General features: G+C 52.1%; 1 protein-coding gene across 2 annotated transcripts in view; it reads right to left on the bottom strand.

The window, feature by feature from the left end:
- The window catches only part of BCL9L (BCL9 like), a 45,035-nt gene extending 21,180 nt beyond the window's left edge, over positions 1-23,855 (bottom strand). For both annotated transcript variants that reach the window (XM_021530071.3, XM_021530072.3), the window contains exon 1: positions 23,737-23,855. The gene's annotated coding sequence lies outside the window, so the exon portion shown is untranslated. The remainder of the gene's footprint in view (positions 1-23,736) is intronic.
- Positions 23,856-27,818: the final 3,963 nt, after the last annotated feature.

The following is a 27,818-nucleotide window of genomic DNA, read 5'->3' as shown; positions in this document are numbered from 1 at the left end:
TAGAGGCAGCTGGCAGAGACAGGCTGGTGCTCCCCTGTAGCTCCCCTCCTCACACTCAAGGGCAGTGGGAGCTCCTCCACCTGCCTATAGGACCTCCTGCCCCATGTATGCCCATCCTGCAGTCTGCTCCTTGCAGGCAGAGGGTTAACAATGCCCAGGGAGCTGCAGGAAGCCTCCTCCTTGCCCTCTCAGGAACAATGGGGCCATTGTGGGAGGCTGGGCAAGTGTGGGCAGATCCCAGGACTGGCAGTTACCCAACTGGGCACGTTGTTCCTGCCAGGTTCTCTCTCTGCCTCCTCAGGTAGGAGGAGAGCGGGTGTCTGCCAGCCCTTCCTGTGGGCCCTGGAAGAACACTGGCCAGCCCGGCCACAGGAACACGTCAGCATGCCCCATGGTCCCACCAAGCAACCTCGCTCCCACCAATATGTCTGGGTACAAAATGCAGTCTGACAGCCAGAGACACAAAGCCGCCAGATGCCACCATGCAGTAGACCAGACTGTGAACTGGCTGAGTGCTGCCAGCACTGCCAGCTTCACACCTGGGTATACAGCAGGATCGGCTGTGCTTTCGGGATATGTGGTGGGGTGGGGAGGTGCTGCAGGAGCCAAAACCAGTTTTTCTCACCATAAAGTCACATTTTGATTGTGGGTGCAAGTGCTGACCTGGGACCAAGAGCTTCTGGGAAAACTGAGAACTCCTCCATGTGACACACAGGTGAGCAGTGAGAACACAGCTTGGGGGGGGGGGGTGGACTATGGTGACTGCTTTCCAAGCCCCCACAGTCTGAAAGCAGAACAAGTAAGCAAGGAAAGCAAGGAAGCAAGCAGCTCCAATATACTCCTCCTCCCTACAGATTTGCATCTCCCCTGCCCAGCACATCAGTGTACAGAAAACTTGGGGATGCTCTGGATTCACACCCTCAAAGCACAGAGATGATCCCTAAGGCAAGATGTGCACTCGATGTCACACTCCCAGACTTTCCAGCACAGCTTCATGCCCCCTTGGGCATGGAATCAGGGTATACAACAACAAACCCAGCTCACTGAGGCATACACTAAGCATCTGTATGAAACCTTTGGCCAAGCACCTGACTCTGGACAAACAGCCTGACTTAGGGTGGCTACATGCTGCCTCTAACATAGGAAACGCCTCTGGCTGGTTCACAGGAGATGCAGTGAAAAGACAAGTGGAAAACAGCCCTATAAGACTTAGCGCTGCCTCCCTGGAATCTCCATGCTAGGCACAAAGCTGGCAGGCAGAGAGCAGTTCCAAATATCTAGATTAGCTGAAGTCCCAACAGAGGAAAGGTGCAGCCCAGATGCATACCATGTGTGCCACTGTGCACAACCACCACAGCTCAAACCCTACAGGATCAAATGCCTATGATCAGTTATGAGGGAAGAATGTCCTTTTCCATTTGATGCTGCAGCTGCTTCCCCCATCTCACAGATAGACTCAATCTTCCAAATTTTAGGAGCACAAACACAGGCCATCATTCTCGGATCTGGCAGCACCAACTCTGCCAGTAGCAACCACCTCTATTTTTTTAATCCAGTCTCAGTGCCCTGTACTAGCTCCAGGAGTGCCACTGCTCCCTAATTTTGCCAGAGGCACACTGAAAAGCAGCTTGAGCAGACTCACATAGCTCCCCAGGTCTGCACCACAGTTTATGCTTTCAGAGCCAGTGTCTTCTTTCCCTGCAACTCTCAGGTAACTACTCTTGTCAGTTCTTCACATGTCCCATCTGAGGGCATGGCTTTCTTCTTTCCCCCCAGATCACTTTCTCCCATGTCTGATACTCAGCTCTGTGAAGACCACTTCAAGACATGCCAGACAACTTAAATACAACACTACCTCAGACCCCAAAAGGGAGGCTAGATGCTTTCAAAGAAAGGACTGCAAAGAGGGCTGTCACTGCAAACCTGCCATGTGCCTCACTTGGCAGCCAGTTCTGTTCAACAAAGCAGCACAAACCCCAAATGGATTTTGCTCTTCCCTAAATGCTCAAGCACAAGAGTCCAAGATGAGGGCAGGTAAAAACATTTGATGGATCTGACAGGGCAGGGTTTAATCTGTATCTCTTTAGAAGATGGCATTCCTGAAAGAAAACACAGTATCTGCTTCCAACAAGGAAAAGGAAGAATCCGGACAACCTTTTGCAAAAAGAAAAAAGAAAAAAAAAAGAAAAATAAAGGAAAAAAATCAGGGCAAGAGGGACAAAACAATCTTTGTCCTCATTTTGCTGGTCATGCAGGCACAGGGCAGCCACAGTACCCGCTGCCCCAGCTTGGTCAGCAAATAATAACCACAACCAGCCCATTTTCACTAAGGCTTATAGAAACCAGGCTCCACAGTCTAGGGAAAGCTGCATCCTCTAAGAAAGAGGTAGAGCATAGACAGGATTTCCAGACTACACTGATAATCGGCTCACAGAAACCAGATAGGACAGCACACCCTCAGAGGTCATCACTCGGCTCTACCATGTTTGCTCCAGATGCCGTCCCTTTAAACATGGCTCCAGAGACCACACAAGGGTTAAATCTGCCTATAAATATCTGTTCTCAGCAGGGCTGCTGCTCTGAACCCTCCAGCCATCTGTTCTAGCTTTCCCCCATCTAAGACTCTAACATCTGAAACACGCTTACAATTCTTAGGAGTGCTCCCAAAAATAGACCAGTGCCATGGCTTAGCCCGTTGCCAGTGTCTGTGAGCACAGGAGCATGTATCCTGGTGCCTGTGCCAGCACAAGCCCGGAGTCATGCAAATAGGAGCATGTCTGCCTCTGACAGCGAGCAGGCCTGCACCAGCATGGGTCTGTTTGCATCCGTGCTGGCGTGGGTGTGTCTGCTTAACTGCAAATTCATGTGAATCCGCACAAGCATGTTCATGCTGGTGTGAACCTGAATCTGCACACATGTGCGTGTCAGTACCAGCGAGTGGGCGTGAGAGAAAGTGGAAGCCTCTCTGCTGCTGGAAGTGATGGAAGTCCTGTCGTTCCTTCTTCCTCGGCGGACAGCAGTGCTGCAGGACACAGCCAGGCACGTCTCCTCCTGCAGCCCAGCCCTGCTTGGCCTCAGCAAGAAGTCCCACTGCATCCAGGCCCTGGCACTCCAGTCTAGACAGGGAGCCTACCCTACAGCACAGCAGGGAGCAGAAGACACCAGTTCTCTTGTTCAGTGCTTGGCTCAGCAAATTCAGCAGTCCCACCTCTGGACACCAGAACCTCACTGCGAAAGCAAGTGAAGCCTGATATGTGTGAGGCCTAGGACACATTACCCTACTCGCATCCAGCTGCAGCTTGCAGGCTTTTCTCAAACACTCCAGAGAGAGCACAGGCAAGGTTGCAGATACAACAGCTTTGGAGCAGAGTGGGCTCCAAGTCTCTCATAGCTCTTTCCAAACATCCCGGACATTAGCGGGTTCACCCTTCTGACTGCCAAGACCATTAGCCTCACTCCACATGGGCAAATCCAGGAGACAACAATCATCTTCATGGTCAAATGCAAAACAGGAAATGAGCTGTCAGCTCCCAGATCTGGACATACCGTCCAGGAGCAGACAGAGCATTCTCCTGAGCATCCTCAGGACACAGCGCTGCCCACCTGCTCTGTACCAAATAAAGCTCATTCTCAAACTCCCGTTATTCACTGGAGACCATCACAAAGCTTAGCCCTGGCTGCTGGCCCTGCTGACACCACATCATAGAATGATGTACATGCACAGCCCCAAAGAGGGGACATGCAGTGCCCATCCTCTACATAGTGACAACAGCTCAAGGATGAGATAGCAGCTACATTTTCATCTCTAACTACTTCCACAAGAGTGATTTTCCCTTCCAGACCAAGTAAAACTTCAAAGCTCCAAACACACAGTGCCTGACTGTGCAGGATGAGGCTTTTTCAGAGTGCTCCAATTCTACCAGCCCCTCCAACCCATGGTGATGTGATGGCAAACACCTGCCACAACACAGCACACATGATGCTAAGACTCCTTGTCCAGCACATGCACACACAGAGCCCACCACAGTTTTGCTCAGGGTTTGACAAGCTGCCCATTGCCTTTCACCCCTCTGATGTACTGCAGATAGCCAGTTAACTCCAAGAACTATAAGCAAGACTTCCAGTGAAGCCTGAAATGTAGGTACTCCTTCAACTCAGGTGACAACAGAAATAGAAAAGAGCTTGATATTCCAGCTCTTCATTTCAGGCTTTGGCAGGGAGATGACCTAGGAAATAGCCTCAGCAGACTGAGTCAACACAGCTGTACTCTGAGAGAGGAAAAAAAAACCCATTGATTCAGGTATTGATTTGCTGCAGGAGTTTGTGTTTGCTTAGAAGTTTGCCCATGGGTCAGACCTTGTTACAAGCATCTTTCCTGGTGATGAGGTTAGAAACAGACTGTGCCAAATTCCAGTCACCTGCCTGCGGAGCAAAATGCAAGCAAGTCTGGAAGTTAAGTAGTCCCTCGGGGATGCTTCCCTCCTCCACTCCCTCAACTTTAAAAACCATGTTATTGGGTGGAGGAACACCATAAACAGCTGTAATACAGCACCAGCATTCTGAGGAGTCCAGCTAGGGTGTAAACAGAGGGGTTGAAGGTCAGGCAGTTTATCAGAAGTTTCAGTTCATGAGATGGAAAGGATTTAAACAGCAGATCTATTTCAGGATTATTTTCCCCACCTCTACCTGTCAGAAAGAGCAATGGGATTTCAAGATCCCCACTGGTTTGCAATTCAACCAGGCAAGGACTGAAAAATGAACCAAAACTGAACTGACAAGTCTCGCGTCCTTCCCTCTGGCAAAACCAAAATCACACAGGTTAAGTACCAGGATCAAGTAGACATCCACTAACAGAGACAATTACCAAAAGCACAAAACACAAAAAGTTCCTGTATGGGGTCAGGTCCCCAGTATGCCCCATGTTTGGTGGAAAACAATGGTATGTGCTTCAGTACTTGGCCACAAGTGTCAGCAAACTGCAGGCCACTATATTCTTTTCCATACCACTCCTCCTCTTCTTCTGCCTTACATGGTTGCTGAGTGAATGACAAATAATTTTAAGGAAAAAGGGTAGCTCTGTCAGGTACAGTGATTACATCAGAGAGACACTCAGGTATAGCTAAAGAGCTCTCCTCTTCACACACCTCATCAAGCCTATGGGCATAAGCTCTTAAGAGATGGGAAGGGAAAGAGAAGTGATGACAGGCTGAGGACTAGGCACTAGGCAGGAGATACATCCCCAGTATCCTCCTGACCTCAAAGCTCCCTTTACTGCTCAGCAAGTGGGCAACATCCATTACCCTTTACTAATTTCCAGTTCCAGAAATCTCTGCCAACACCAGATCCCAGCATCACTTCTCGCTTTTCCCCACCTCTTCTGAGTTGCAGCCATAATTCCTGTATGAACTGCAGATGTCTGCCCACTGCAGCACTTTCACGGACACCTCCAGCTTAATGGTATAGTGGACCAACAAAGATGGCCACCAGCCATCAGAGAAGAGGTGGGGGCACAACTACATTTGCAGAGACATACATCTTGGGGAATAAGAGAGCTACCGTTCCCCTCATGTCTATGTTCCCCATGTGACATGTGGCAAAGACACTCAGCCTTACCAGCAACTTGTGGGTACCTTTCCCCACCACGTTCTTAAGCTTTTGTCCATCTTTCAGTTCCTTTCATTCCAACAGAGCAAAATATTGTGAAGGATTTACTTTGCCTTTTAACATTTATTAGCCCATTACATCCTTGCTAAAATAAAAAAGAGTAAATCAGTTTCTCCCCTTCCCCACTTTTGCTGCCTTGCAAGCATGTCCCATGATTAAGTTGTGATATATGACAGAGGAAGCAGCAAACTAGTTCAGACCAATGTGGGTATCATCAGCTACTGCGAGGCTCACAGCAGGCAGCCAGCTGCTTACTCTCATGCAGCCCCCTTGCTGAAGTACACAGAAGCCAGTCAGATTGGAGAATTTGCTGCATTGTATGCATTTGAAATAGCAAAAATCAACATAGAAATTAAGAAACTGTCTCTGAAGCCAACCGGACAATCTGCATCTGAAAACTTCTTCCTGGAGAAGCCTCCTTTATTTACAGCTAATGTTTATTTCTGTGGGGTGCCACATGCTCCAGTATCCAGTGACATGCTGCGGGCTGGGACACACATTTAGATTCCATGACTTGTCATGATCTGTCATGCAGTTCAGGCTGGAAATAAGGCTTGCCACAAGGGAGGAGGGAAGGAGCAGAGTGAGCACTTAGATCACAGCTGCTTAACCCCCTGCACCATCTCCTCTCCACCCTGAGAATGGGTAACAAGGCTGGCCACATATGGGGCTACAGAATTTGGATGCACCCCTTGTGCTCCCGTTCTCAGGATACATCGCGAGCAGCCCAACAGCACGAGGTGCTCAAAGCCTGGCCAGCTGCCCATGCAGACTGCCACCAGAGCAGCCCAACACCCCTGGCTCCCCCTTGGCAAAAGAGCGTCTTGCCCCTCTACAAGACGTTGGCTGCTCACATAGGAGCATTGTTGGCTCCCATCTTCCCAGTGGAAAAGACAACTGCAGGGCATGTTTCAACCAGACCATCCCTGCACCAACAGCAGCCAGGAAAACACTCAGGAACCTCACATAGCTTCCTGCCCCCTGAAAGCCAGCCCATGGCCAGCATAGCTTCTGCGTGCCAGGGTCCAAAGGAGACTTGGCTCTCAGCTCCTATCCTCCCAGGCCTGGCCTGCATGGCTTTGGGCAAGGCACTTCACCTCTCCATCTAATTGCCTGTACCACAGCAGATGCTGCCATCAGCCTGCAAAGGCCTCAACGCAGCAGGGAGCTCGCTCTCCTCCCAGGCAGCATCACTGTGAGCAGCAGCAAGAAGGCAAAGCCAGGCTGCCCTCCTGTACCTTCTCTCCCTAGGCTGATTCTGAAAATAAAAGCCAGCTTCCATTTGTCCCAGCCCCAAGAGAGAAGGAGGCAGAAAGAGGTTTGTTGTAAATACATGAAACTGTCGCTAAGTGAAGGAGAAAAAAAAAATCCGGGGGGGGCAGTGGGGGGGTGTGGAACAAGGGAGGGGACAAAACCGCATTTTTACTTCTGGTGGCCAGCCAGCTGACTGACTCAGCCAGTTTGGTTGCTTGCCATATAGATTTAAAAAACAAAACCAAGCCTCAGAGAGAGAAGGGGGTTCGAATGAATGTGCTTTTTTTTTTGTGTGTGTGTTTCGAGTAAATCCTAGACCAGCCCAAGATATGTTTAGGAAAATGGCTTCCCTGCCTCATTGTACCCAGGAGTGCAGCACAGAGCAAGGTACAGCACAGGTCTGCCAGTGCCAGTGCAGTGTGAGAATCCTGCTAAGGCACTTTGCTCCTGGCTAATCACTGGGTCTGAAAAAGAAGTGCAGTGAAAGCCTAAGGCTCCAGGGCTATCCTCAGAGCTGCTGTCCTCCAGCCACCGCAAGGGCTAGGGACTTTGGTGTGGGTCCACAGGCCCATGCCTGACAGGTGGCACAGCCAAGGCTAAGGTGACTTGCTCCACTCAATGTGTCCTACATCTGCTGTAGAGTCAAGGCTGCCTGCTGCTTCAGCTTCTCTTGGGCTATGGGCTACGGCTGCATTCTGTGGGCACCTCCTCACCTTCCCCTGCTTCTTGCCAGAGGAATGTGCACAGGAGGTGGGAGGAGCAGGGAAAAGGTTGTTTTGAAATACCAGCTCCCATTTTATTTATCTGGATCCCACAGTGCCCATGGCATGGTAGCCACTTGTAAGAGTGTTCTGTTCCCAAAGTACTGTACAAACAAAAACACGTGCTCCCCACACCCTTTGCAGTAACTCAACATGCTGGCATGTTCAGCACAGCACCAGACAGGCAGTGCTCACTGCTCCATGCCAACTCGGCACTTCCACACAACTGGATGTTCACAAAACCCTATGTGAATAAGCAGTTCTTGGTACTTTCCAGCTGCAGCAGTCATTACAAACACTAGCTGGTGAAGGAAGCCTCATGAGCCTCCCACACAGTGATCTCCCATAGAAACTGGCCAGCCTCCCTGGCAATTAATCTGTTGCTCACTGCAGGGAGTGCAGACAGAATAAGTTACCTAAGGACCTGATGATAGGTAAGTGCAAAACCTGCTCCTATTCCCGTTTCAAGATAGCAGAACTGAGGCAAGCAAAAACCAAGGTCCTGTCCATAGCTACCCCAGCCATCAGCAAGGCCAAGAAGAAAACCTTTGCTCTTTGGTTCCCAGTCTCCAGTGTGGACAATAAGACAATACTGAAGTGTGATCCATCAGCAGAGGCCCACTGGCCCCATGGGGGCTCAGAAAAGAGGTGCAGATGTGCCTCCTGCAAGTGGGGGAAGCAGGTACAAGATTCTCCAGAGATTGCTGCAGCAAGGCACCTGGGAAGGCTATTGCTGCCTGCACTAGCTCATGCAGAAAGCAGGCAGACAGACATTAAGTACAGCAGCCTAACTGGATGGGACCCACCAGTGCAGGGTGAGGGGCATTGTTCATGAACCAGCGGCTGGAGTTCTCCCAGCCTTCAGCCTTCCCCAAGAAGGCCTGCCTCACCTTACAGAAGCGTTTTGGGCTTGAGCAGGAAAAGCACAGTGTGGGGCTAGGGACAGGGTAGGAGAACAACACGCAGAGGTTTGCAGCGAGCTAAAAGGGGAGATTTAATAACTGTTGGAAAAAAATGGCTGCTTTATTGCAGGCAGCTTGTAAACCCTGGAGCCTGAAGGTCTGGGAGTAATTTCTCCCTCCCACGTGCTGGGCTCAGTTTGTACTGGGGGTCAGAGGCCAGTGCTTTTCCAAAGCATTCTGGGACAGACGCCAACTGGAGCAGGCTGCTCAACACCACTCCTGCAGCAGGGCCTGGGCTTTGAGAAGTAGGCTGGAGCTACTATTAACCCTTTCAGGGTGATTTCTCCCTTCCCCCTCTCCTGGCTCCATCCTTCCAGTACAAAAAAGACAGCTGCTGAAGGCCCACTGGGGCCACCCCAAATGAGTCTGGGCTAGGGAGGCTACTGGTCTCCCAAAAGGGCCAGCTGGGGCTTCAGCTTTGGCCAGGGCATGTGCTTAGCTCCCTGTGTGCTGGCTCAGCATGCTCCTGACTCACTAGAGACAGAGTCCTACCTGCAGATCCAATCCAGGAGTTGGACTCCTTGCAGAGGAAAACAAGAGCCCAGAAGAGTGACAGCCGAACACTTAGGGTAAAATCTTGAACTAGCCTTGGCATGGAGGGAATGATAACTCATAGGAATGCACCCAGCACCACCAGAGAAGGAAGAAGAGCCAGGTGCCGCTCTCCTTGAGCCCAGCACCAGTCCCTGCAGTCCATACACCTACACCTGCCTGCCACTTCCTTCTGGGAAACTTTTGGGCACAAAGTCACAGCCAGAGGCACTAACCAAAGCACTCACAGGAGAGAGTGCTCCCATGTCAAGGGTCCTGCTGGATTCTTGGCACTCCTTCCCTGATCAAAGGAAGGATGTCTCTCCCAGCAATCTCCTGGGCCCCAGTGCTCCCTCTGCCTCCAATTATCAGTGCTTTCTTCTCAGGATAACATTATGCCCAGCTGCCTTCCCCTGCACTCCCTCACTGGTCTCCTGGGGGAGGCAACAATTGGCCTCCACATGGCACCTTCTGCTTTTCCTCAGCACTGGGTAAACACCAGAACCCACCAGTCCTTGTACCCAGCTGCTGCTGACACCCCTATTCCCCAGTGGGGGCTTAAAGGCTGCCTGCCAGAGCCCTATAACCTCCTTAGCTGTCTCCTCCTAAGCTCTGGAACAGGGTCTAGATGTCTGGGGGAAGCATGGCTTTGCTGTGTCACCCTTGAGTTGCAGCAGCTCTGGATCGTCTATGCAGGCAAGAGCATGGCTTCCTGCAGCATTTCACCTTCTCCTCTCAGGGATGTGTGTGAGTGTTTCTGGCCTGCAACCCAGCCCCTCTGCCCCCACCCAACCTAGTATTTGCCAGCACAAAAAGAAGAGAGCTCAGGTCTGTTTCCCAGTGGCATCTCTCATCTCCCTCTCAAAACACACACCTCATCCTTCCCTTGCATCATCTCCTTTGTGCTCAGCGCCACACCAACAAGGAGAAGGGGCTTGTGGCTACTGCCCAGGCAGACAGCACACCCAAGCACTCAGCTTGGGTCTGGCTGCTGGATGTGCTCCAGGCTCTTTCCTTCTGTGCAGCAGCACTGAGCCCAGCTGCCAACAAAGTGGCACCCAGAAGTGTGCCAACAGGAGCACCTTGGCCCTGCCTGCCATGCAGCCCCCGGCCTCACTGCTCCTGTCAGCCAGACCCTCTGTCCCACAGCTCCCATCTCTAAGCCACATCCATCACAGGCATTCAGATGATTTTGCAGGCTCTTCCAGCAGCATTTACATGGCATCCACACAGCTCTCCCACTAATACTTCTGACACCAGGCGTACACAGTCACAGTCCACAGTCTTACTGAGCAAACAGGGGGGCCAGAACCTACTGTCAACTGGGTGCCAAGCAATACTTCTCCACATAAAACCAAGCTTTCTCCAAGCTGCCAGAGGGGATCTGGCTGTGCCCCTGCACTCCTCAATTGCAAAGATGGTCACATGAAGATGATCCCTTCTCCCTTCAAACACAGAGTTGTGCCTTCTTGCCTAAGTAAGTTCAAATTGTGCTCACATCTTTCTGATTCAGGTACAAATTAGCAAATTTCCTACTAGCTTTGTTTATCCCATCTTTCCAAGCTCCTGTTTTCATGTCCCACCTGCAATATCTCCACCTCCTTCTTCCAAAACTGCCTTTACAGTCAAAGCTGCAGAATCCTCCTTCATCCTCTACCATCCCTTTTGACTAATCCACATACCTCAGCTCTCCTTTTGGGCATGCCCTGAGATCACAGACAGGCATTGCCTTCATGCTCCCAGCTACTGCTTCACTGGTTTCAGGAGAAAGGAGTTTGCTACGCTTCTCATGCCCACTTCATTAAATCTTTCTGCTCCATCCCTCCCAGCTCCTCTGCTCTCCAGAGAAGTCCCCAGGCTAGAAGCATAAAAGATGCAGCCAGAGCATCTTGGCAACTGTGGCTTAGGGGACTGCCTGGGCTTGGGGTAAAGGTTACTGCCACACCTTCTGGTGCCAAATGCTGATACCCACAGATGGGAGCAGCAACACTGAGACACTGAACCCACAAAAATGTCACTTTGCCAGGGGCTTCCTACTGCCAAAATGGCAGGACTATCAAGCCTGGAGGTTACTCTCAGGAGACAGAAACCCACAGCCCTGTGGCCATCTACAACCAAGGAGCACATCATCCCACTATTCGGCCAGAGCAGAAATAAACAAAAGCTCCTGTCTCCTGGAAATTACTTAATGAATACCTGCAATAGTGAGTTTTGCCTCCCTTTGCTGCACATGACATAATCAAGCCAGACACCGGGCACCAGGGCTGCAGTTCACAGCTGACCTACCCACATTTGCTCCAGTCAAACAGCTCCAAGCTTTTTGCCCCAGACTCCATGCCTGCCTCAGGCCCCAGGCGCTGGCTGGAGCCCTGCCAAAGACAGGGCTGCCTGTTTGAATCTTAAGCCAGAACCCGGTAAGAATCACCTTTAATAAGCCTTTCTCCTCCATCAGGCACCCTGATTTTTTTTCAGCTATGGTCTTGTGAAGCAGAAGGCTGCTTGGAGCCAAGCCAACACTGGGGAAACCACCATTTCAAGGTCCTGCGAAGGTGTCTGTAAGAGCAGAAGGGAGCCTTGGTCGGGTGTGCAGGGAGTGATGCAAAGAGCAGGCTGTTTGCTGGGAAGCTGCTGCTGCTTGCCAGGAGGCAGTGGGGGAGGAGGCAGCAGATGTCCGCAGACAGCATTTGCCGAGAGCCTGCAGCGCTCCAGCCCAGCAAGGGGAGGAAGGCAGCGGCTGGTGCCACTGCTGCTGCGTTGTAATGGAACAGGACAAACACCACAGGGTCCACCCAGAAAGCTTATGTTGCTTTTCCCTCCAATAACCACTACTTCAGCGATGGGAAGTGGGAGTCCTGGCACCTCAGCTGGGGTTAGAAAAAGGCTTCAGGATGACTGCTGAGAGGCCTCAAATGCAGGAGGAAAGATGCCGGTCACGAAACTGCAAGACCCTTCTTGTCCTGGAAGCAGTGGCAGCCGCAAACCCCAGCACAGCTGTTGTGCTGGGGCCAAGTCTGTCTACGGCGCCCTGGGTGAAGGCAGTGTGCCACAGCCCACGAGCTGCCCCTACTCCTGTCATATGCAACAGCTGGACACTCACAGCGAGAGCCCAGACAAGTGCCTACGGGTGGATGCACAGCAGAAAGAGGAAAAGAGACCAGCTCCGGCTGCAGCCCGCCACTTTGAGCACTGGAGCCAAAAGGGGACACCCCTTTTGCCCTCCCTCTCTATGCAAACAGAGGACACTGAACAAGGCCACCAGCGCTGTGGCAGTCAGCCAGTGAGCCCAATCCCAGCCACACTGCTTTTGTTGCAAGCATCAGTTGCCCGTGAGGCTCCAAGTCAGCCCACGTGGTTCTCATTTCCTGCCTCTGGGCAGGGAAGGCTGGCTTTCTCCCCATCCCACAGCAGTGAGGCTGACCAGAGGAGCTCTACAGCCAGAAGCTACCATGCAACTACCCCTCTCTCACGGGTTCTGTCCTGAACCTGAGATGTGGTCAGCCAAGCAGCATTGGGTCTGACAAGTCACATGATGATGGGAAGCAGAACCTTAGAAAATTGGTCCCTTGGCACTGGGACCCCCGAGGGCAGTGGCAGGTCCCAGGCAAACCATCCTACCATCAGAGAGGATCCTGTGACTACAAGACTCTCACTCAATTGCTGCCCAGATATTCAATGGGACCTGAAGACCCCCAGAAAAATTGGCATTTACCTGTTTCAGACAGAGAGGAACTGACTTCACCCAGAGGAGTATCTTTGGCTCATTAAGCGATACCATCCACAGGCTTGTTCAGATCAAATCAACCAATTCCTGAATTCTTCCTACATGAGATGCAGTCTGGCACTTGGGTCCACTTGAGTCCTCTTAAAATAAAAATTAATTGATATGCAAATCAGAGAAAGCATTAGACTTGTCTACTGGCCAAGGGCAATGCAGAGATTCCTCACTGTTTCAATCCCAATTCCCCCATACTCCTACTCCTTTCTGAGCCCAGAGTCAGCCATTAGCCATGGCTCACCAGATCAGGGAGGACCCCACAGACACACAGCTTGTGTGCAAAAGAGAGCCTGGATGGCACAGGTTCTCGAGCCAGGTTCCAGCTTTGCCTCATCCCTTCCCTCATCATCAGCATGTCATGTCTGGAAGAAGGACTGCTGGGCTCTCACCTGATGCTGAGCCACTTGCACACAATCCAAGTCAAAGTATGGGCACCTTAGTATCTGTGCCCAGTGTGGAGCAAGGAGGTAGCAAGAGAAGTAAGAGCTTGACTTCTTGGAGTGTTTGCTACTGGGATTCTCCTATCAGCTTCCAAGAAAGATCAATTTTTTGCATACCCCTGGTAGCTTTTCCAAAAACACTGCAAACAGCCACCACAGCCCCAGCCACTGGACCACCCAGACAGAAACAGCCACAGATCAAACAGTGAAAGAGCAGCCATCCAATATGCTCAGTACCAGGCCTTGGAGGAAGGACAATGCCAAAACATGGCCTTACTCTTGGATATGGTCACCTCTTCTTTCTCCCCTTCCAACTAACTAAGCACTAGCCACAGTTACCCTCTTCTGCAGTCTTGTTTCAACCAGAGGCTGGGCAAAGCAATTAACTTCTCCATCTGGTTGCAGTGAGATGGATACAAACATCATCACCCATACAGGAATCAGCAGCCCTGAGCAGTGTTAACATCGTCCCTTTCCACTGAAAGGGCTTGGAAAATGGCACTGACAGCATTGGCCTCAGAAACAGAAATCCCAGGATGATTAGTTCACTCCTCTGGTATTAAATGCACTGTGGACCTTCATGGGCCCCTCCAAGGGCCTACAGGCTGCTACTGGGAATTCTGGGCAAAGGACTTATCAATGGCAGCCTGTTAACAGCATCAAAAAATGCCTGGGGCCCTTAAACTACAGTGGGAAAAGAGGGACAGCTAAACCCTACTAGTACAAGGAATACATTTTAATCAGACTAGGACTTACTTGTGAAATTACTTTTGATTAAAAAGCATAATAAACTAAATTACAAACATTTGCCACCAGTAGCTGAGTCTCTGAATATTCTGAAATCACAAGGTGGGGTGAGAAGCAATTGCTTACAGGTAAAGTCCTGACCACACAAGCAGGTGGAAAAATCACTCTTCTCACTAAAATAACACATGAGGGCTAAAATGATATCAAAATATTTGGAAATGGCTGGACACTTCTTTGCTGAAGCTCTGCTTTAGGCAAAGTAACTCTTTTATCAACAAGATGTTTACCTTTTCAACTCATGAAACTGACTTTTTTAAAGAGCAAAAACAGGTTTGGGTTTTGGAAAGGCTTTTATTTGCTATGATTTCTTTTTCTTTCTTTTTTTTTTTTTTAAGATAATGAGAAGCAAAAACTCACACTGAATTCTGCAATGGAGGTGGGCAGTTTAGGCAGATCATTACTAAACCTCTGACCTGTAGAAATATTTTGGAAGGAGAGATGCCACAGACTGAAGCGCAGCCATGCCCCTGCACTTATCTGTGCTTCCTTTGGATTTGTGCTGCTCTAATGGCAAAGAGGACAAGCAGGGCTTGGTCTTTTCTTTCCTAGTGCCAAGCTCACATGAAAAAGGATTCCCCACTGAAAATTAGGAAACTAAAAGGTACAAAAACATCCAATTCAGCCATTATAGACCATATATGTGCAGATGGCATCACAGAAATAAATAACAATAAACTATTTAACCATTTTTTCAATAGTCTCCCCAGCAGCTTCCCACATGTCTTGAGCTCTGAGAATGATCTGGGAAAAGAGAAGCTCATCACTGCAAGAAGCCAACAGAGGACCACTCTCATAATTCCCAGCAGCAGAGTGAAGGTGCTTGGCTTTTCCTGTCAAAGGTAATCTCAGTTTCTGCACATGAGTTCCAAGAAAGGGGATACATCACTCATTTCCAGGTGGAGGAGGGGACACAGCCATGACAAGGTGCTTTTTATTCTACCCAAAACTGTAGAAGGTAGGGGATGGGTAGAGCAATGAGAAAAGAGAGAGTAAGGCACAATTCTGGTGCCTGCACCCCTCTCTTGGGGCTACCGGGCCTGCACAGGCTGCCAAATCAAATAGCTGCCCAGAGCCACACTTCTGACAAGTGTAACAGGCAATGCCCTCAAAGCAGGACCAGCGTGAGGCTCCTTCCACCCAGAGCCATCACTGTCCATGTCTGATGCTCATCCACAATGACTGGCAGCAGCTGATGCCTACGGATCGAACAGAAACCTTGATCCCTCCCACTGGAGAAGTTCCACAGCTCCCCAGGCTGCTGAGTTTTTACAGGCTCCAACCAAAACCCCCATCCCAGTCTCCATAGATGAGTTTTCACCACTGGAAAGGGATTTGGGACACTGGGAGGACATGCAAGGAGGATGGCAGGAAGCAGCCTGTACCCTTAGTGTCTCTCCAGACAGAAGTACTTGTTGGGAGATCCATGACATCACTGGTGGGCTCTCCTGAAGGAAAACAGGCAAATCCAAGGGCAGACTTCCAGCACCACATCAAGGGGGAGTTTATCCAAACCGGAGGGCTCCTTGCTCCCTTCTCAGCACCATCTTACAAAGGGAAGGCAGGTAAGTCACCATTTATTTTGGGTCCCAGTTTCTCATTCGAAGTTACACTAGACTATCCCTCTTGGGTCAAACATTGGGCTGGCAGCACCTGCATTCTTTGCCCTATGCCGACAGTACCCTGCCTGGGCACGTGCTGTCCCCTGATAAGGAAACCACCAGCACAGCAACTGATGGCAATCCTTCCCCCAAGCCTCGGGGACCAACACACAGCACGTCCATGTGGCCTCTGACCACAGCAGAAATAAAACCACCACCATTCAGAAAAAGCATAATTAGCAAAGATTAAACAGCCAGTGACTATGCTGGCAGCTGGAGGGAAGATACAGACCACCATCTCCCGGCAGCGAAGGAGTCACCGATTCCTGTGTCCGTGGTGCATCTGCCAAGTGCCCTGCAGGTCTTGCCCCCACTGTGCCCACTACAGGAAGATGCACCAAGTCCACTCACCCTGATCACTAGAAAGTGTATATACTACCATACACAAAATCCTTCCTGTCTTCCAAACCCATCTCACCTTCTCTCAACTGGGACCCCCTCATAAAAGTAAGAAGAGACAGGCCTTTCCTGGCATTTCCTTTTTCTGAAAAGGCTGTAAAATTTTCCAAGCATAGCTAAAGCCAGAGCAAAGTTTGTCAGGAGCTCAGCTCGTTAGGCGGCTGCTCAAGGAGCCCCGCGGGAGGCGCAGGCTGCGTAATTCAAAACATCTTGGACCCTGGAAAAGAAAATAGAAACCAGGCTGTGAGAATGAGGGGGGCAGCTGCAGCTCCGGTGTAACCCCTGCTCTGGGAGCACCCCAACTGCAGAGCTCAAGCAGAGCTCCAGCCCCAGCAGAGGTGCTGCGGCCAGCCCAAGCGGAGCTGGCACCAGGCAGAGGAAATTCCAAGCCTGTTGCTTCTGGCAGCCACACCGGGCCCTGGCTAGAACCTCGGCAACCTGGAAACCAGCTACTCAGCAATTTTCTTGCCATCCAGAGGACTCAGTCTGAACCACAGTTTCACTTCCCCCTCCCTGCCCAAGAGGCAGGGAACACCAGAGGGAAAGAAACATTTGCTCAAAAGCTGTCACGACCAAAGCCCCTCCAAACTGCTTTGCTCTGGGAGGACAGTCTTGAGCTGTTGCTATGGCCTCTACCCTCCCCTTGTTGCATCTGGGGAGAGGAAACTTGCTTGGACTAGCCCTAGGTCTCCCCGACTCCTTTTGGTCCTTGCCAGAGGAAAGTTCAAACAAGGCTGCACAGAGGCAGGACACAGACAGCTTTCAGCCCAGCCTAACTGCCACGCTTGAGGCTCGCCTGTGGCCGGACCTGCTCCATTCAGGCCCTGTCTGGCCTGATCCTCTGCTACAGATCAGTGCTGGAATAAATCCTGCCTAGGAAGTGGTGAAAGCTCCAGTGCTGCAGGGGTTTCCACAGCCTTGGCCAGCTTGATGTTCAGAAGAGTTGACCAGAGATACAGCCCTTCTGCTCAGTTACTACCCTTCAGAGCTACCCATCCAGTTCCTCCTCCTCACCCTGAGCAGGAAGACCTACAGTGTTGGCTGTTGATACCCTTGCCTTTCATAAGCCAGCATCCTTTCCCAACTGCAGCCTTTCCAGAGGCCTGAAGCCCAGCATGGCAACAGAACAAAGCAACAAGCGTTGTACCCACTGCTGGCGCCCTTGCCCATCTGAAGGAGAGTACAGCTATTCACTGATACACAGCTATTTAGCAGGACCTTTCTTCCAAAGAGTGTATTGAGATTTTACTTTCTATTAGGAAGACTGCAATGCCTCAGAGTCCCTGCCTGCAGAACCAGGTAACTAATGCAGACTGATCAGACAGGTACCATACCTTGGGTGGCAAGTCAAGGAAGACCATTCATGAAGCAAACTTCAGCAGGGAATACAGTGCAAGCAGAGAGAAACAGGACTCCTAACATAAAACCTTAAGAGAAAGTTAGGTATGGCCCTCCAAACAAAGGCACATCATTCTTGGAGAGCAGCACTTCCTTGCAGGGTGAACAAAGGACCACGGTGCTCCTCAGAGTACCAGAAGCTCCTAGTTAAGGACAGAGTTTTGCAACTCCACTGTAATCACACAAGTCATAGCTTTCTAACTTCAGCAGGGCAAATCTTATTAGAAACCTCAAAGATGCACAGGGCATTGAAGATACTTCAAGAGAGGAGCTCCTGACCTCCATCTTCTCAGAAGAATAGAAAAGCCCTGCTTATGTGTTGAATAGGAGGCTGAGACACAGAGAGGCAAGAGAGTAGGAGTGATAAGCAGGAACTGGGAATCCTGGCTTCTGTCCCTAGTCCTGCCACATATTCCCTTCCTGTCTTTGGTTAAGTCACATCCTTTCACTTTTCCTGACAGACTCTAATTTTGGAGCTAAAAAAGAAAAAAAACAAGCACTTGCTTCCGCAGAGTGTTTAAAACCTCTTCTGTCCTGTGACAGGCAGAAGATTGCTGCGGCCAGAGGCTGTGAGACACCCAGCATGCAGGAGCCACGCTGCACACACAAACCCCAGCAGAGCCTGGCATTTCCTGTGCTTACATTTTGAGAAGCAGAGAATCTGTAAACAGTCAGTGCCACAGTGCATCTTCTACACAAACCATATCCTGGCCCATTTCCTCTTCTCAACCACAGGAGTAGGAGCTGAGCAAGGGAAAAGGTAAGCTGTCCAGCTGACCTGTGACAGAAAGAGCAGCACAACTGAACACAGCATTGCTCTGGACAGCAAACCTTGCAAGGAGGTGGCTGTTAAACCAGTAGCTGCAAGGATGGGGAAGATCCAGCAATACCAGCGGCAGGGTTAAAATGGGGAAAAAAAAAAAAAACACAACAAAATAAAACTGCAGAAAACCAACCCAACCAGCACCCTGAAGAGGCACAATGGTACAGACGTGCCCAAGAAGCACAGCCCTCCTGCTCCCTAGCAGATCCATCCTGTGGCCTCCCACATACTTTGGGAAGAAAGAAGACAAGTAGGCATAGGCAGGAACAAGGAGCACTCTGTGGTTTTGCTCAGTATTTCAGTCCATCTCTCACTCAGGAGGAGCTCTGCTTTGCTTTCCAAGTCTCGCCCTCTCTGGCATGGATCACAAACCTGGCTTCTGGCCCAGGACTTGGCTCCAGCAGCGCTCATCACCAAACAGGGTGACGCCCCACCTCTGGGCACAGTGCATAGCGCAGCCCCAAAGCCATCTTGAGGCTATTACCCCAGCATCAGAAGAGGCTCCCCATTATACCCCAGCTGGGATTCCAGGCATCCTGAGTCGCAGATGAAAAACCCAACACCCAAACATAGCTCCAGCTCTTTGGGGGAAGAAAAACCCAGCATCAAAGTACTGTTTTCTCTAGTGGCTCCAACTGAAGCTGTCAGACAAGCTGCCTGCATTGGAGAAGTCCCGTCTTCCAAAGATACCCAGGTATAGCTTGCATGTTCCTCTGCCTGGAGCTGCCCAGAAAGATGCAGAAGGATGATGCCAGGTGAAAGCACTGCCCTCCATCACAGGAAGTGGAAAAGGGGCTGGAAACCCCAGCCCAATGCACCCATCTGACAATTCAGCAAGGATACCGGGATTCAGGGAAGCCACCTGTGCCCAGACACCAGTAGGTGTCAAAGAACCAGACCACCTCTTCACAAGGAGCTGAGAAAGCGGGAAGCAGGCTTCATTGCACTGACTATGCCCAGCATGGACACACACTCAGCGAGAGCAGAAGAGGTTCCCATTTCTCTCTTCAGGGCACTGCAGCCCATTATCCTCCCACTGGTTTCTCCAGTGCAGGGTTGTAGCTGGCATCAAGGCAACCCTGTTTATTTCAAAGTCATATTGTCTTAGATGGCCCATCCCATGTCTTGGAAGAGGGGCAGCAGCAGCAGGGCCCAAGCAAGCAGGACTTGGAGCCAGTCAGGATGCCCAACAGCAGCACACAGTTTCCAATGCTTGGTACAGGCTTCAGATATCCATACTAACACAACCCATGCTCTGTCTTCCTGCCACGCCATGGCCCAGGCTGCCCTAGGGACCACCAAGTGTTGAACTGCTGGCCAAGGACACAGAGAGTGAGCAGGACTCCTAACAAGCTGCCTCTTCATAGCATGGCTTTCTATTATATCAGAAACAAGTACCAGTGACACTAACTGCTTCCCCTACACTATCTCCTGCTGAGTATAACTCCGTGGCAACTGCAAATGCCATCGTGAACTGGTCCCAGCTAGAACAAATCCATCACCTGATCCAATTTGAGTCTCACAGAAGATCAGGTAGGAAGGAAACAAAAACAGTTCTCTGTTCCCATGAAAGGATCCGGTGCTAAGCAGATGACCTGCAACAGGCACCACAGAAGAAGGAAGGGTGCCTCTGCTCCACGCCATGGGATTTGGCTGGTGCTGCCTCCCCAGGAGAGGCTGATGAAGCACAAAATACAGTAAACCATGCCCACCAATCTCCAGTAACAGTTCCTGGGTACCTTCCACTAAGGGCTGCCAGAGGTGGTGAAGAAAGGAAGCCAAACCAAAGCAGCAAAGATTGGCCCATTGGAAATCATCACACAACTTTTGTTTTGAAGTCAAGAAGAACTGAGGAATATCACTGCGGCCACCCTCACAATCTGCACCACACAGAGCTGCTGAAGATGCACAACTGAAAAGCAAAGCACTCACAACACTTCCTAGGCCCCTTGCTCCAAGACAGGTGTATTTTTCCACATCTTCAGTGCTATGAGAAACCTCACAGGGTAACTAAATCTCATGGAGATCAACTATATAAAGTCAGAATCCATAGCACCCACCACCCTCTGGAAACACAGGACCACACATGAGATCACCAGAAAATGAATTTGCCAGTCAAAATCTTCCTGGGAGGAAAGGAGAGCTGACTGACACCAAGTCCTGACCTGCATTAGATTCTGATTTTCCAGAAGAGTTGTGCTGGCAATCCTGCTTGCACTTCGCTGATACAGCTTAAAAAACACTGACAAAATATTGTTGCATCTGTACATCATATCGCTATGATATCTCTACCCTGCATTATATTATATATCCATGCATCTACATATCACATTTCCTGTTAAAAATGTCCAAAATAGTCAAACACAGCTTAAGTCTCCCATGTGCCCCCTCCCACCCCCAGTCCAGGGCACTAGCATGATCCTGGGTCTCAGCCAAAAGAGCAACAGTACAAGGAAAATTACATTTCCAGAGCAAGCTCTAGGCTTCTGCCTGGCTAAGGCTGTTGAGGGACAGCAGACAACCCTGGGGGGAGGCAGCAACAGAAGCTCAGGAGCAGGCTCACAGGTGGAACAGACTGTTGATGCATTCTCAGATGGGAACAGCAAACTTGTGCTTTTCCACATGGGACTTATTCTCCCAGAAGAGAACAACCTGAGAGATCTGTCGGCTAGGATATTTAAAACTGGATGGAGCCCTAAGGAATTAAGCACTGGAAGCCAGCCTGTGCCATCTCCAGGAAATACTAGACCTGAACAGATTAAAACCCATTACAGCAGCACATCTGGACATCTGAAGAACACAAACACATCCTCAAGTGCTTTGACCACTAAGAACTTTCCCTCCTAGCAGCAGCCAAGCCTGATGCAATCACCTCAGACAGGGCAAGGAAGCAAGGGCTGTTCTGATGCCAGTTCTGGAATGGACACTGTACTGACAAGAGACGGGGCTTAAAGAGACAGAAAACAATCCCAGGACCTATTCTGAGACCCTGAAACAAGCTGGAGAGTAACAAAGAGCAGCATCTACAGAAGTAGGAAACAGCCACTGGTTGGGACCAGCTGATGCTCTTCATGGAGAGAACCAAGAGCTTCCTCTCCAGCTATCCCTCTTTTCCACATCCCTCCACACAGCAAGCACTGTCAGAAGTTTTTTTTTCTCCCCAAAACAGCAAGCACGGAGGACATGATGCCAGCTGGGTTAACAACTTGATAAAAAAGTCAAAGGCTGAGTTGAGCTTGGACCTCAGAAACTCCAGGCCAATATGAGCAAAGTCTACAGCTCACAGCTGAAGATGGCCTGGAACTAAAGTGCAACTCCAGCACATCCTTGGCAGCTGCCCTGGTGCAGCATAGTCAAATGAGCTTGCTATGTCCAGTTGCTTCATGCAGCCCTCTGTGCCCTCTGTCACACAGTGGCCAGAGAGCCACCTTCCAACAGCAACACAGCAAAGATGCAAAAGGGCTTAAAAGTACAAAACACAACTATTTTACTTTCTTCAACTGAACAACAACTGTGGTTTCTAGTTTCTAAGTAGGCTTTCCTTTAGCTGCTGCCTGTTTACTTCTTTACAGTGGTGGGGATCTGGAACGAGGAAATGGACTTTCAGGGGAGGGAGACACAGTAATACCTACAAAATTGCACCACAGAAAACACCATTAAATGGATTTTCTAGGTAATGAAGATGCAGGTCAGGATGGTAAGGAGCAACCAATCCCACCACCTGCTCAGCTAAAATGGCAACACACATATTAAAAAACAAATAAAACGGTTCTTCACCACTTAGGTTATGTATGCTCCGGCAAAAGTCACAATGGATCAGACAACTGCTGTAGAGACAGCACATCAACCTGGACATTTCTGCACTAGTTCCAGCCTTGGGTATTACATACCCACATGTGGTGGCAGCCAGCATTATCACAGGCACCAGAGTCAGAGGTCTTGATTCAGCAGCAACACACCCTTGCCAAGTGACCTTGGGCAAATCGCTTCCTTGGTGACTCACTGTTCTTATCCCTCCTTATGCCATCAAAGTAGCAAAGCAAGGCACACACACAACCCCTGTATGTGACTGATGGATGGAAGGAGCTGCATGTCATTACTGCATGCCTGGCATGCAACTGCATTTCAGCAGGGTAATGAGTGGTAGGCACATTTGCAGAACAGATCTTGCAAGTCAAGAATACACGCTAAGGCTCCTGTAGCAGCACTCTGCAGCCAAAGGTGCATGGCTGTCCTCTGTGCCATGCCATTGGCAGCCCTTTGCCACCCTTTGCCCGGCAGAGCCAGGACACAACGGTATGCTGCCACAGCCTGACACCCTGTCACCCCGAGTTGCCCCCAAGGCATGCAGACACGCAGCCACACACAACAACACAACAGCCTGGCCTGTCATGTAGCATTACTTATGTGTTCAGATATGCATCCTTCTCACATTTCTATTAAAGCAAGAACGGGGCTGGAACAAGTTCACCACCTGCTAAAGACACGTCCCTAATACAATGCAGGGGAGGTTTTGTTACATTGATTCCTTTCTGTGCACAAGAAAAATAAGTATGTACATGTGGTGCTTCTCTCATTTTTCCTCCAAGCTGACCACATGCCTGATTTATCTCAACAGGGAACCGAAGCCCATACAGTAGAACACTGCAAATAGAGGGGACGGATCTCCCCTGACAATTAGGATGGGCCCTGACAGGAGTGTTTGTTTAAACCCTACGTAAAACGTGGCAAGTTCCCATCCTCCCTGGGGCTTTCACGGCACCGATAACGTCTTGCAAAATCCAGACCCGCTCCGGTAAAACCAGACGGAACTCGAATAAGTTCCTCGCACCAGAGAAAAGCCTCAGTCGAGGCACTTTTGTCCGCGAGGAATCACCTGCGGCCGCAGCAGCAATGGGTGACAAGGAGCTGGGAAGAGCGGTCTCCGAGACGCGAGACCGAATCGGGCAGGGTCCCGCAGACCAGGGGCAATGTCCAAGGCAAGCGGGAGCACTGACAGCTCATCCCCGGCCGCCGGACTCGGCGGGTAGGCCGAGTAGTCCCCCCGTCAAGTTATTGCTGCCCCGGGAGCGATGGCACGGCGGCTAACCCGGAATCTCCGGCTCGGCCGCCGGCTCCCGGCCGCCCCTCCGGCCGGGTGACAGCCCCGAGGCGGGCCCGGCTGCGCCGAGCAAGGGGTCGGTGCGGGGGCGGCGCGGAGCCCCGGCTCCCCCCCGGGGCGGAACAATGGGACGGCGGCTGCCCGGGCCTGGCGGGGCACTCACCTCGGCGGCGGCGGAGCGGCTCAGGGTAGGCCGGGAGAGCCCGCCGGGGCGGCGCGGCGCGGCTCCGCGGGCTGCTGGGGGCCGGCCGGCGGCGCGGGGCCGGCGGCGCGGGCCGCGCTCATGGCTCGGCCGCCCGCCGCAGGGCGCGGGGTCGGGGCCGCTGCCGGCGGCGCCCCCCGCCCCGCCGCGCCGCTCCTTCCGCCGACCGAGCCGGCGGCTCCAGCCCGCGCCCGCCGGCGGGGGTGGGCGTCCGGCCGCGGCGAGCCCCGGCTGCCCGCCCGGCCCCGGGCCGCGGACGGCTTCCCCGCGCTGCGGCGGGCGGCCGGGCGCGGGCGGCGGGGAGCGGAGCCGGCGGGCGCGGCGGCCCGGGCGCGGGCGGGGGCGCCGTGGCGAGGGCGAGGCGCTGCGGGCCGAGTGCTCCTTTCTCCGCCGGAGCCTGAATAAGCATTTGGAGAAACAGGATCATTCACTTTCCTCCGAGCCGGAGCCAGGCGCTGCCCTGTCAAAATAAAAGCCCCGCGCGCCGATTAACCGCTTCCTGGTCGCGGGCGCCCTGCCGGCCGCCCAGCGGCACCGCCCGCGACCGGCACCGCCGCCGGGGACCGGCTTCGGCACCGCCGCCCGTTCCGGGCCTCCCGCGACGAGTGGCCGGCGCCCCGCGAGTGGCCGTCCAGGTGTCGCACACCCGCGAGTCTCACAGACATGTACGCGACAGCACACGTGTCTCAGCACAGTCGGGACCTGCGGAATTGCATCCCACTCCTCCCCGGGACAGCACGGGGACTGCTCCTGCTGAGCATCTTTCTGCCCTTTATCATACACAACACTTGTTCTGCTCAGGCCGACACCCTGTGAGTCCTGCTCTCTAGCCTCGCTGTGCCGGGCAGGTCCCACACCTGATCCCATCTTTGCCGCATCTCCCAGAGCCTATGTGGAGTTGGACTTCGATGGTCCTTGTGGGTCACTTCCAACTCAGGATATTTTGTAATTCTACACACACGGCATAAGGACTGGCTCCAGCTCTTGAGAAGAGCAGCATGTTATTATCTTTACCAAGTTTTCCAGGCATTAACCATTCTACTGCCCTGAGCAACACACTCCACGGACGGGAGCCGCATAGTGCACATAAATACCAGGTGGTGGACGCAGCCTGCCCGCTCCTGGGAAATGCCATCAGCATCCTAACCAGGACGTGTCACCTTCCTGCCTGAAGCGCACCAACCACCCAGGCGTGGGGCTGGGAGGAGACGGCTGGAGGCAGGCACCACTTGCCAGCCTCCCCAGAGCTGCAGAGCTCAGGGCGATGTGGGGACAAACAATCCAGCTCCACTGACGGGAGGCGACGGCCTCGGTTGAAAATTAACACAAGACTCGCCCCCCTGCTCGCACCCGCAGCGCGGCGAGGAGGGAACGACGCCGCGGGGACGGTGAGGGACACGGGGAGCGCCGTCCGCCCCGAACCGGCGGCGCGGGCAGCGCCCCCTGCCGGGGCGGGCGGAGAGCTCCCGGTGGGGCGGGGCAGCGAGCGCCCCGCCCCGCGCGCCCCGGCGGCACCGGCGGCACCGGCACCGGGCTCTGCCCCATGGGCTGCCGGCGAAACCCTGCACACCCCCATTCCCCACGGCAGATGAGGGCGATGCTGCGGAGCCCTCCCGTTCCCCACGGGGAGACGGTGCCGCAGCGAGGCCCAGCGAAGAGCGACGGCTGCCGTAAGAGGGAGGGAGCGAGCGAGGGAGAAGCAGCGGCTGCTTCCAACCCCAACCGAAATGACGCGACATCAGTCTTCGCAGGCGCCTCTTCGGCAGCTGGCACAGGGCGGCTTCGCCCGTTCGCAGAAGTGCTTGTGGAAAGCACCCGAGGCCGAGGCAGGCGGAAGGGAAGGGGCGGGTTGCGAATGTTCTGGGTTTTACCTCGGGGCGCCGCAGTCTACACGAGTGGGCAGGCACTGGGAGCCCCTTTGCATCGAGCACCGTTCGCTTACACAAGCCACCCAAGGAAGATATACCCCTCCAGGGGAGTGCTGAGGCCATACATCTCGCTGCGTCTTTGGTGAACTCCCAAGTGCCTCATCAGCAAGCAGTGACATATTTTCACACCTTCATCCTTCCCAGTATCAGCACTGGCGCTCCAGACAGCATGCATAGGCGCAGTGGGTTAAACACGGTGCCCAGCCACCATTATTTGGCATGACAGTTCAGTGCCAAAGGCAGACAGGCAGTTCCTTCCCTCCAGTCAGGTGTGGAGCATGGGGGACACATGAACCACCTGTCCTCTGGGTCCTCTGGCTGCTTCCCTGCTCATTCCCTGCAACCTTCTGGGCTTTTTACATCACAACCCTTCACACCTCTCTCAGCCTGCACACATGAAAGTGGCAAAACAAGACTGGGAAAGGTCAGCAAGAGGACCAGCTGCTGCTGGTGTAGCAGACCCTGCTGATTTCAGAACCTCTACCTTTAATTAACATCTGCCAGGCTAGCTACCCTCCCTGCACTTGATGATTACTCCCAGTCCCTCCTTCCCTCCTCTATAATTATACCCATGCTAGGAGAGGAGATGGTGAAGCAGATTCCTTGGAGCTTCTCAAAGCCTCTCTTTGCCAAAGCTACCACCACCACAGTAGCAGCTCATTCCAGGAGCTGCCTGATACAGCAGCACCTAGCAAACCTCAGACAAGATGCCCAGACTTGGCTGTTACCTGCTCCTTTTCCTGCCTTTGGACCACAAAACTTACATGCAACATATAAAATGGAAAAGTCCCCCTAAATATTTAAGGACCAAGAGGGACCCATCTGTGACAGTGACTCCAGCCTTCCCTGGGAAGAATTGTGACTGACCACCCAGAAGCTCCTGACACATCCTACCTCTGTGGGATACAGAGAATACAGGGCTACTGGGTCAGAAGGACTGGCCTTGTCCTGTCACATTTTGCCAACAAGGACACCTGGAGTAGGTGGAATCTGGTCCTAAGCTATGTCCAAGGCTCTGGGACTTGTTCATTCCCACTGACTCTCCAGAACAGCAGCCCTAAGCTCAGACCTTCACAAGACCCCTGTGGGCAAGGCCCTCATTATACTTATGAATATGATTAATTAGGTCCAATTAGGTCTACTGGAATTAATTATGTGAGTCACATTTAGCGGGGGCTGCTTCTTTGCAAAGCATTTCCCCAGTGGATCACTCCAACAGATCCCCAGCAGAGGCCCCAGAGATAGAAGAGTCCAGACAAATTGTGCTGAAGGAAACTAGTCTGAGGCTGTGAAATGCCTGTTTTGGGAGCAGCTCTCTGTTTTTCTGATCCACATAGCTATGGAGCAGGAAGCTGGTGGTAGCCCAGCATTAAATCCACAGACCTAGCAGATTCATCCTGTATTCTCCCACAGAAAGGCAATGGTCCAGCAAGAGGATGGAAGAGTCTATGTTGCTACTGCTGAGGTAGACAGGCCTAAAAACATCTATTCATTTCTTTCCAGGCTGCTCCCAGTCCTGTCCATGCCTTTGCAGACTCCTGGACAAAGTGTCCTTTCTTCTGGTCAGACACTAGCACAGATTCTATCCCATAGTCTCTCAAGTCCCTGATGTGCCTGATCTCCCTTGGACTGCATTGCAAGGTCTAAATCCCACTTCTGTTTTGGTGGTACTACAAAGCCATTTGCTCAGGGAAAAGGGAATAACATCCAGACTAGGAGAGGCCCCAGGTCTGCACCCAACCGTGCAGTTAGCTGGGGAGGAATGGGTTCCCTCATTTCACGCTCACTAGAGTTTGAACAGGGCAGCCACCAGCAGCAGGCCACTGCAATGAGCCTGCACTACCCTTGCCACCTCTGCAGCTGCCTAGGCAGCCTTTTCATCGTCTGGATGGACTTGGACAGAATCAGAAGGGCCCAGCTTGGTTTCTCCTTTTAAACGGGATCACCTTTCTTTATTAACTGTCACGTCTCCAGCAGACCAAGACTGTTCTCCCACTGCAGTCACAAGAAACATGGAAGCTCAAAGATAACACATGAAGCAATGCAGCCAGCCAGAGTCTCCTGCTTAGCATCCTCATGCTGGAGCTGGGCACTGGCCCCCTCCATACGCTGGGA

The sequence above is a fragment of the Lonchura striata genome, chromosome 24 (genome assembly GCF_050655825.1).
Source record: "Lonchura striata isolate lonStrDom1 chromosome 24, ASM5065582v1, whole genome shotgun sequence".
Taxonomy (NCBI): Eukaryota; Metazoa; Chordata; class Aves; order Passeriformes; family Estrildidae; genus Lonchura; species Lonchura striata.
This window is presented reverse-complemented; position numbering and strand designations above follow the sequence as displayed.